The sequence below is a fragment of the Thamnophis sirtalis genome, unplaced genomic scaffold (genome assembly GCF_051295495.1).
Source record: "Thamnophis sirtalis isolate CommonGarterSnake01/CBP01778 unplaced genomic scaffold, rThaSir2_p1.2 scaffold_1, whole genome shotgun sequence".
Taxonomy (NCBI): Eukaryota; Metazoa; Chordata; class Lepidosauria; order Squamata; family Natricidae; genus Thamnophis; species Thamnophis sirtalis.
The window spans coordinates 36827330-36834853 of NW_028261381.1; the positions used below are offsets into that span (position 1 = coordinate 36827330).

The 7524-nt window shown below is 38.7% G+C and overlaps 1 pseudogene; it reads right to left on the bottom strand.

Annotated features, from left to right (window-relative positions):
• Nucleotides 1-3601: 3601 nt before the first annotated feature.
• LOC148049376 (uncharacterized) lies at nt 3602-6925 on the bottom strand (annotated as a pseudogene).
• Nucleotides 6926-7524: the final 599 nt, after the last annotated feature.

The window sequence follows — 7524 nt, forward strand, 5'->3', positions numbered from 1 at the left end:
TTTTGCTAAAAAGCATTTCTTTCCTTGGGAAACATGTAAGGTCAACATGTCCTCATGTGAAAGGAAGCAATTATACATCTGACACTGGAACACTCAGTCCTGAAGAATTGTTAAGAGCTCACGAATGAACTTGCACTCTGCTCTGCTCGATCATCTTGGATGTGGTAATTTAGTTTTACTTAACAAGTAATGTGGTGAGTCTCTCTTATACCTGAGGTTAAAATTCAATGCCTTCCAATTTTGTCCAGAGCAACTTTATTGAAAACTTTTATCCCCTGCCTTCTTGGAGTAGTTTCTTACAGTTTCTGCTCAATACTTAACGTATTAAACCTCTCTGTTAGTTATACTGAAGGGCACAAAATGAGATTTTAAAAAACCAAATAACTGTACTGTCTTGTTGGTCACTTGTTCAACTTCCCGCTACACTCTATAATTTGTGATAATCCCACAGCACAGGGATGCCAAAGAATGGGAATGCTGATATTGATATTATACATGAATGCTGGGGAGCAATCTGCCTGGGAAGGATTAGGATTTGGGATTGCCATACTCAGATCAAGATGGCCTTTGAAGCTGAGCTTCTGCTGTCCATTTCAAGTATCAGAGCTGAACTGAACTAGCCAAATCAAGCAAATTCACATACTGTGAATAGATAGAGAAAGATCAATTCAAACCATTGGCTATCTCTATTAGCATACTTTGCACTGAAGATATCCAGGAATTGGGACAGAGTTTACTCCAGATGTACCTGGAAGTGCCAAGGTAGTGAAATATCCTTCCCCTTATTAGCCATGCAACAGTGGTGGGTTGCTTCCAGTTTGGCCCAATTTGGCCAAACTGGTAGTGTTGACGGTAGGAGGCTCTGCCCACCTGCCCGGGCGCTTCTGCCCAGGGAGCCTGCATAGGAGCGTGCACAGGAGCACGCAAGGAGTGCGCACAGGAGTGTGCCCAAACCAGTAGTGAAAACCCACCACTGCCATACCAGGGTAGATTTCTGAGACGCTTCATGTCTGTGCTACCTTTTTATGTTTCTGAGCCTCTTCTTGTGCCAAAAGAAATATTGTTGGAGAAGGCTTGCAAACTGTTATCTATTCCAATTCCAGAATGATGGTGTAGGTAGATTTCTCATGCCTTTATGTAGCTATTGTTGCTGTTGATAAAATGTTAAGACCTGTATTTTAATGTATTTTATTGTTTCATTTTTGCTCTTACTATGCCTTGCAGAATATCTGTAAAAGTAGCATTTTTCTTTATTTCCTGGGTGGGTGCTCATATACCTGAATAGTATTGTTTATATATAGCAGAGGTGGTATTCAGCAGGTTCTGACCAGATCTGGAGAACCAGTAGTAGAAATTTTGAGTAGTTGGAGAACCTGTAAATACCACCTCTGACTGGCTCCACCCCCATCTATTCTCTGCCTCCCAAGTCCCAGCTGATCAGGAGGGAATGGGGATTTCACAGTATCCTTCTGTTGAAGTGGGGTTGGGTGTGAATGGAGATTTTAGAGTATCTTTTCCCCTGCCACGCCCACCAAGCCATGCCCACAAGCCATGCCATGCCGACCAAGCCACGCCCACAGAACTGATAGTAAACGTTTTTGAATCCCACCACTGATACATAGGTCTTTTAATTTTGAGGTCTGATAATTCTCCATCCACGGAAGCAGAATTTATTATTCTGCATAAAAAATGGCATTCCTTGGGCTCTTGGGACCAGCCTCAGAAAGATGATTCCAACATGGATTCTCCTGCTTTTCTTCTTAGTGATCTCCATGGCTGGTTGCTGGCAGATCTGAAACTCAGAGAGCACTAAGGACTCCTCGCTCAGAAAATATCAAAAGGGGGCTCAGTTAACTTGAATTATGTGGGACAAGCTTGGTATCTGAGCTTTCTGAAGGCCTCACAGTTTTACAGTTCTACAGTTGATCTTTATTCCCCATCTTCCATTGCTGACAATATCTTTTCCTGCTTCCTTTCCTCACAGAATATATTATAGAAAACATGCCACAATATGGTATAGAAATCCTTTGTTAACTTTGTTTAGAAATTGTAATGGAATTTACATGAGGGAGTGATGACTGCTAAATTTGTCCATTCTTATAACAAAGTTTATTTATTTATTAAATTTACATTGCTGCTCAACTCCCAGTGACTCTGGGCAGTTAAATTTCCGGACATTAAACAAATACAAGATGAATATGCATAATGTGGTTTCATTCCTACTATGAGCCATTCTGTTTCTCCATGTTTAGTTTTACAATTGTTTCTCATTTACAGGAAAGGGTGTTTTTTTAAAAAAGAATAATAAGCTGTTCTGGCACATCCAGTTGCCTTAATATATTCCATCTATTGCTATAGGCAGTAAAGCAAATGTAAACCTCCTGCTCATGCTTCTTATAGTAGCTATCTGATTTCACATTCTACCTCCCTTTTCTGAAACACGTCTGTTCGTTTGGCGTTCCTCTTTCCATGTAGGTCTCTGTTCTTATGTGGAAGAACTTAAAAGATTCTGTGTTGAATTAGTATTGTTCAGTATATTTACATGGTTCGGTATGGTTTGGTAATTTGCACATTCCCTTGGATCTTTTGTCTTCATAGGCGTAACTATAAACATTGATCTTTATATCCTCTAGGCCACATATTTGTTGACATTAGCATTTTAGCTGTCTCTTCTCCTATATCTGTAAATAGTTTAGATATTTCACCTGCACCTGATTTTTTTCTCATTTCCTAACTGCTTTTCATCTTTTCATATATTATTGTACTTTCTAGTAGACTTGTTTCCTTTGTATATGTTTTGCATAGATCTTTATTAAGAATATTGGTTATAATAATAAAATCTAATACCAACTAAAGTTAAAGAAAAAAAATAGAGAAGAGTAAAAAAAGTGCAGGAAAAAAGAAAGAAAGAAGAAAAAGAGAAGAAAGAAAAAAGCAAGAATATTATAAAGAGAAAAGAACTAAGTGACTTTTAACCTTCATCACAAATAGAAACACATTTAGTAACTTTAAAATTACAAACATTTATCTGTTTTTTCCATATTCCATCTCTCATCACTAAATAAAGTGATATGAAACATAATCATCTTTTCAATTTTTCTTACTTTAGTTGTACATTTTAATTTTAAATTTTGTGTGTGATTTTTTGAAAAATACTTTCTTGTTGCTTCCCTCTATTTGTTGACATTTTCAGTCAAGATATCTTTCATCTTTCTTTCTGACTTGTAATTAGTTGGCTGACTTCAGCTGCCATGCATCTATCCTAATGCCCAAGGAATTAATCCACCATTTATCCTTGAATATTATTAAATTGTCTGAGTAAGTTTATTGGTAATTTACACATCCCTTAGCATATGAATAAAAGCCATTTTCAAGCTGAAATACATAGTGTTTTCAATTTATCAAGTGACTAGCAGAGGTGGGTTGCCACGGAAGTGTCCAGACGGGTGGGCAGAGCCTCCTGCCGCCACTACTACCAGTTCGGACGGTCTGGGCTGAACCGGCTGCAACGCATCTTTGGTGACTAGATACAGTCAAATACTTCTGACAAGACTGTCACTCATTCTGTTACACTTGGTAATGACACCCCATCCTCCAAATCTCAGATAAATGTGTAGTTTTCAGGAGATTTACTGCCTCCCCCTTCTCCCTCCTTTGGAGGCATAATACTTTCAGATTTTATTTTCTCAGTAATAAGCACATCTGCAACTATCTCTGTAGAACTATTGGAGAATTTTGAATATTCCTCTTCTGATTCACCATCTAACTCCTCCTCAGCAAAATTGTTTTCTTCATCTGCAATTTCCTCTCCAGCTCTAATTTTTTCAAAAGGCTTTCTGGTCCTCATCCAGTTATTTGCTCTATCATATTTGCTGTATAATGTGCCTGGCCAGCTAGCTCTGCCAGTTCTTCAGTTCCTTCTTTTATATGAGCAATTTCACTATCTTTTAATTTGATTTCTTGATGCGACTTTTCATTTCCTTGCCACATGCCAACAGGAATTTCTTCCTCTCTTCTGCCACTTCCTGGATTGAAGGATTGCTTTAAGATCGGAAAGCTGGATTGCTCTTCTTATGTTTGTGCTCTACTTTATCAACAGCCTCAAGTTGGGATACTTTTGAGGTAAGGTGATCACTTATCCTGCTCCTGTGTCCCGCCCACAAGACAACCTTTAATAGATCAAGGTATTATCTTAAGGGTCTGTCTCTGTGATGTTATCTTTATATTACTTGCAGAAACCCACTTCACTATAGGATGTTTTTCGGTGTTTCATTGAAATTTTAGAATTTTAGAATTCGTGTTTCTGTTTTTAAAGCCAAATCACTGGATTAAAGGTATCCCGCTCACATACTAACCCCCCACCACCCATTTTTGCTTGAACATCATGATAGTTATTTCTGAAAAATCATTTTGATCTTGTCATCTTTTCTTCCCTCTTACGTCTAGATTTCTACTAGTATTCTGCTGAGGGAATGGTTCCCGAAGACTGGTGGGGAATTAGAACCAGGCAAAAAGCTTGGTGGCTTCATCAGACTCATCTGGAAGAGTAGAATAGCAACAACACTTAGACTTATATACCACTTTACAGTGCTTTACAGCCCTCTCTAAGCAGTTTACAGGGTCATCATATTGCCCCCAACAATTTGGGTCCTCATTTTACCGACCTCGGAAGGATGGAAGGCTGAGTCAACCTTGAATCTAGAGTCTTCTTGCCTTGCTGCTCTCTGCCAGCCCACAGAGCCTCTACTCCTATTCTCAGGCCTCATTTCTGCTAGTGTCATTGAAGCTGCAGTATGATTCCTTGCCTCTTCTTTCCTGGCCCTGGTACCTGTGAGGCCTTCTGCTTTTCTCACCTTCTATCTCCAGTGGTTTCCTACTTAGCCAAACGTTTTCCTGCTCACGGGTCTACTGCATCAATCCCAGTTCTGTTGTTACTGCTGATTTAGCCCTCGCTCTGCACTGCAATTACTTGTCTGCTTCTCCTGGATAGAGGAGATGACCAGGTTGAGCTCAAGCGTGGGGTCAAATGTATCATCAGTCTCAAGTCCCCTTGCACCCACAAGAGATCTAAGTCCAGCACATTCTGAATTCCATTGACTTTTTATCCACCGCCAATTTGCTCCCCTTCCAATTTGATCAGGTTTAACCATGTCTTAAGGAAAGTCAGATTCTGACTGACAACTCATAACAATTGGTCTCTGGCAATCGAGTGTAGATTTTTCTTTCCAGTGTTATATGTTAGTTCACTTAGCTAACTTCCATGCTCAATTTCTTGATAATTTTCAAATATTGGCAATATATATATCCAAGTAGAACATATATTGTACATCTTTAACATGCAGTAACTGGGTTTCTCAATAGATCATTGTAATATGAGCAATGATGTTCTCACAGAATGTGTTCAGTTTATTCATATTATTTGTTTAAATAATACGATAGAACGCTTCCCAAAATGTAAATCAACCTTAGAATTGAATTCAGTGGTGGGTTCCTACCAGTTCGGACTGGTTTGGCTGAATCGGTAGTGGTTTGGTAGCCTGGGATGCTGGAACCGGCAGTGACCCAGGCCTGCCACACTCCTGAACTGGTTATCTGAGCGGCGTCATAGGTGCCACCATCTTGTTTTTTGGTTCTGTGCATGCACAGGACAATTTTAATTGTACTGCGCATGCACGTGGGCACATGAGCAAACCGGTAGTAATACCTGCTGGAACCCACCCCTGGTTGAATTCCTCTTAATTATATCCCAAATATTCAAAGGAATTCTAGAGTGTCTGTCTAGATCTTATTTTATTTGCAACAAAAGCAATTTTTTTCTTCAGCTTTATTGCTATCCCATACTTTATTTTTATCCCAAATAGTATGTCATGTAATGAACAACTTAGAATGACTATTCCAGTCCATTTAAAGTCACTTCCTCCCAAAACATTCAATTGTGTGTGCTTTATTTATTCTTTGACAATTTCTAGTTTTTCTTTCCATTTGCTTTTTTTCATTTGAACCATGTTTCAATTGTTTATATTCCCCAAAACCAAGGAACCCGTCTTTCAATAAATCACCATGAGTAATCAGAATTGTTTTTTATGACTTTGGTTTAGCCACATCATCACCAGAATTACTTGTGAAAGTTTGACGTTCTTTTCCAATTACTAGAATAAGGGTGTCTGCGAGGAGGTGAACAAATGTCATCTTTTATGTGAGGTTGTAGTCACACACATCCTCTAGTTACTGTATTTGTGTCAGACATCCTAACACAAGGATGTAATTGCAGCATTTGTGTGATTATGTTATATATATATTGTGCTTGAGTTGCCATGTTTTGAAGATGTTGTTGAATTGGAAATCATCATACACCAAAGTTTGTCCGAACATTTTAGCTATGTCCACATACTTATCTTGGCAACAATATGTTTGCTTTTGCCTTCTGGGTTGGATTTTGAATAATGCTTTGTTGAATAAGGAACTCAAAGTTAGCACTGGTATACAGATTCAACTGGTATGACTCAACCTTGATTGGATTTGACTTGGAGATATGAGCCTTGAAGAGCACATGATGTAATTTCATTTATTCAAGAATCTCAGGCAAGCCACTTCATGATTTGAGATTCAATTGCAAAAAAAGTTGGTTAACATCAAAACGCCTGCAGCCATTTGGGGTTTTACTTGACAGAATGAGATAGAAGTACTGTAGATAGTAGATGCTGTAAAAGATATTAATCTTACCATGTCTTAATTGGATCTCTTGAAGGGTTTCATTGCAATGCATTGTTAACTATTTTCCATGTGTTACTCTGCTGCTTAGCTTTCAAAGGTGCCAACTCTCATAATCAGCTTCACTGGGATAACTGATGAGGTAGGCCACAATGGCAAATCTGTTATTTTGTGCATAAGGCTTGGTTGTATGAGGTATGTGTCTTGCTGGCATTGTTAAGATGGCAGAAGTGGATTGGTGAAGTGAAGCATAATGTCACGAAGATGGGAAGGCCACCAAAAAGCTAATAGTGCAGAAAAAGCAATATTTGTAGTCTTGCATGCATGTAATTCTTAAAAACAGTAACACTTGTAAATGTCCAATCTTGCAATCTTTACAGATTGACCCCAAAGGGCACACTGCATTGATCAGCCTTGATTCTAGATTCAAAGTGCTAAAAGTTGCATTAGCCGAAACACGGCAGATATCTAACACTGCATTAGTTCTAGAGAGAGAGCTAAGTTTAAGATGTGTGGCTGGATGCATTAAAGATGTTGAGAGCCAAGAACATAAGTGAAACTTGTTACCCCATGACCCTTGCACCCTAAAATTGCTTTGATAGGCACAGAGTACATTGACATGATGAGCTCATTGGTTAACTAGTTGTTTCAATGTCAGAGAAATCATCCCAAGACTCAATTCCCCACTCCCCTTCAACTCATCCATGTATAGAAGTGGTGACAACTTTCTATGTTCTTTGTGAAAACCCCAAAGCAGTAGAAAATCTGTCAACAACCTAATTGTATTTGCTGTATTAAAATGTGTCTTTCCTT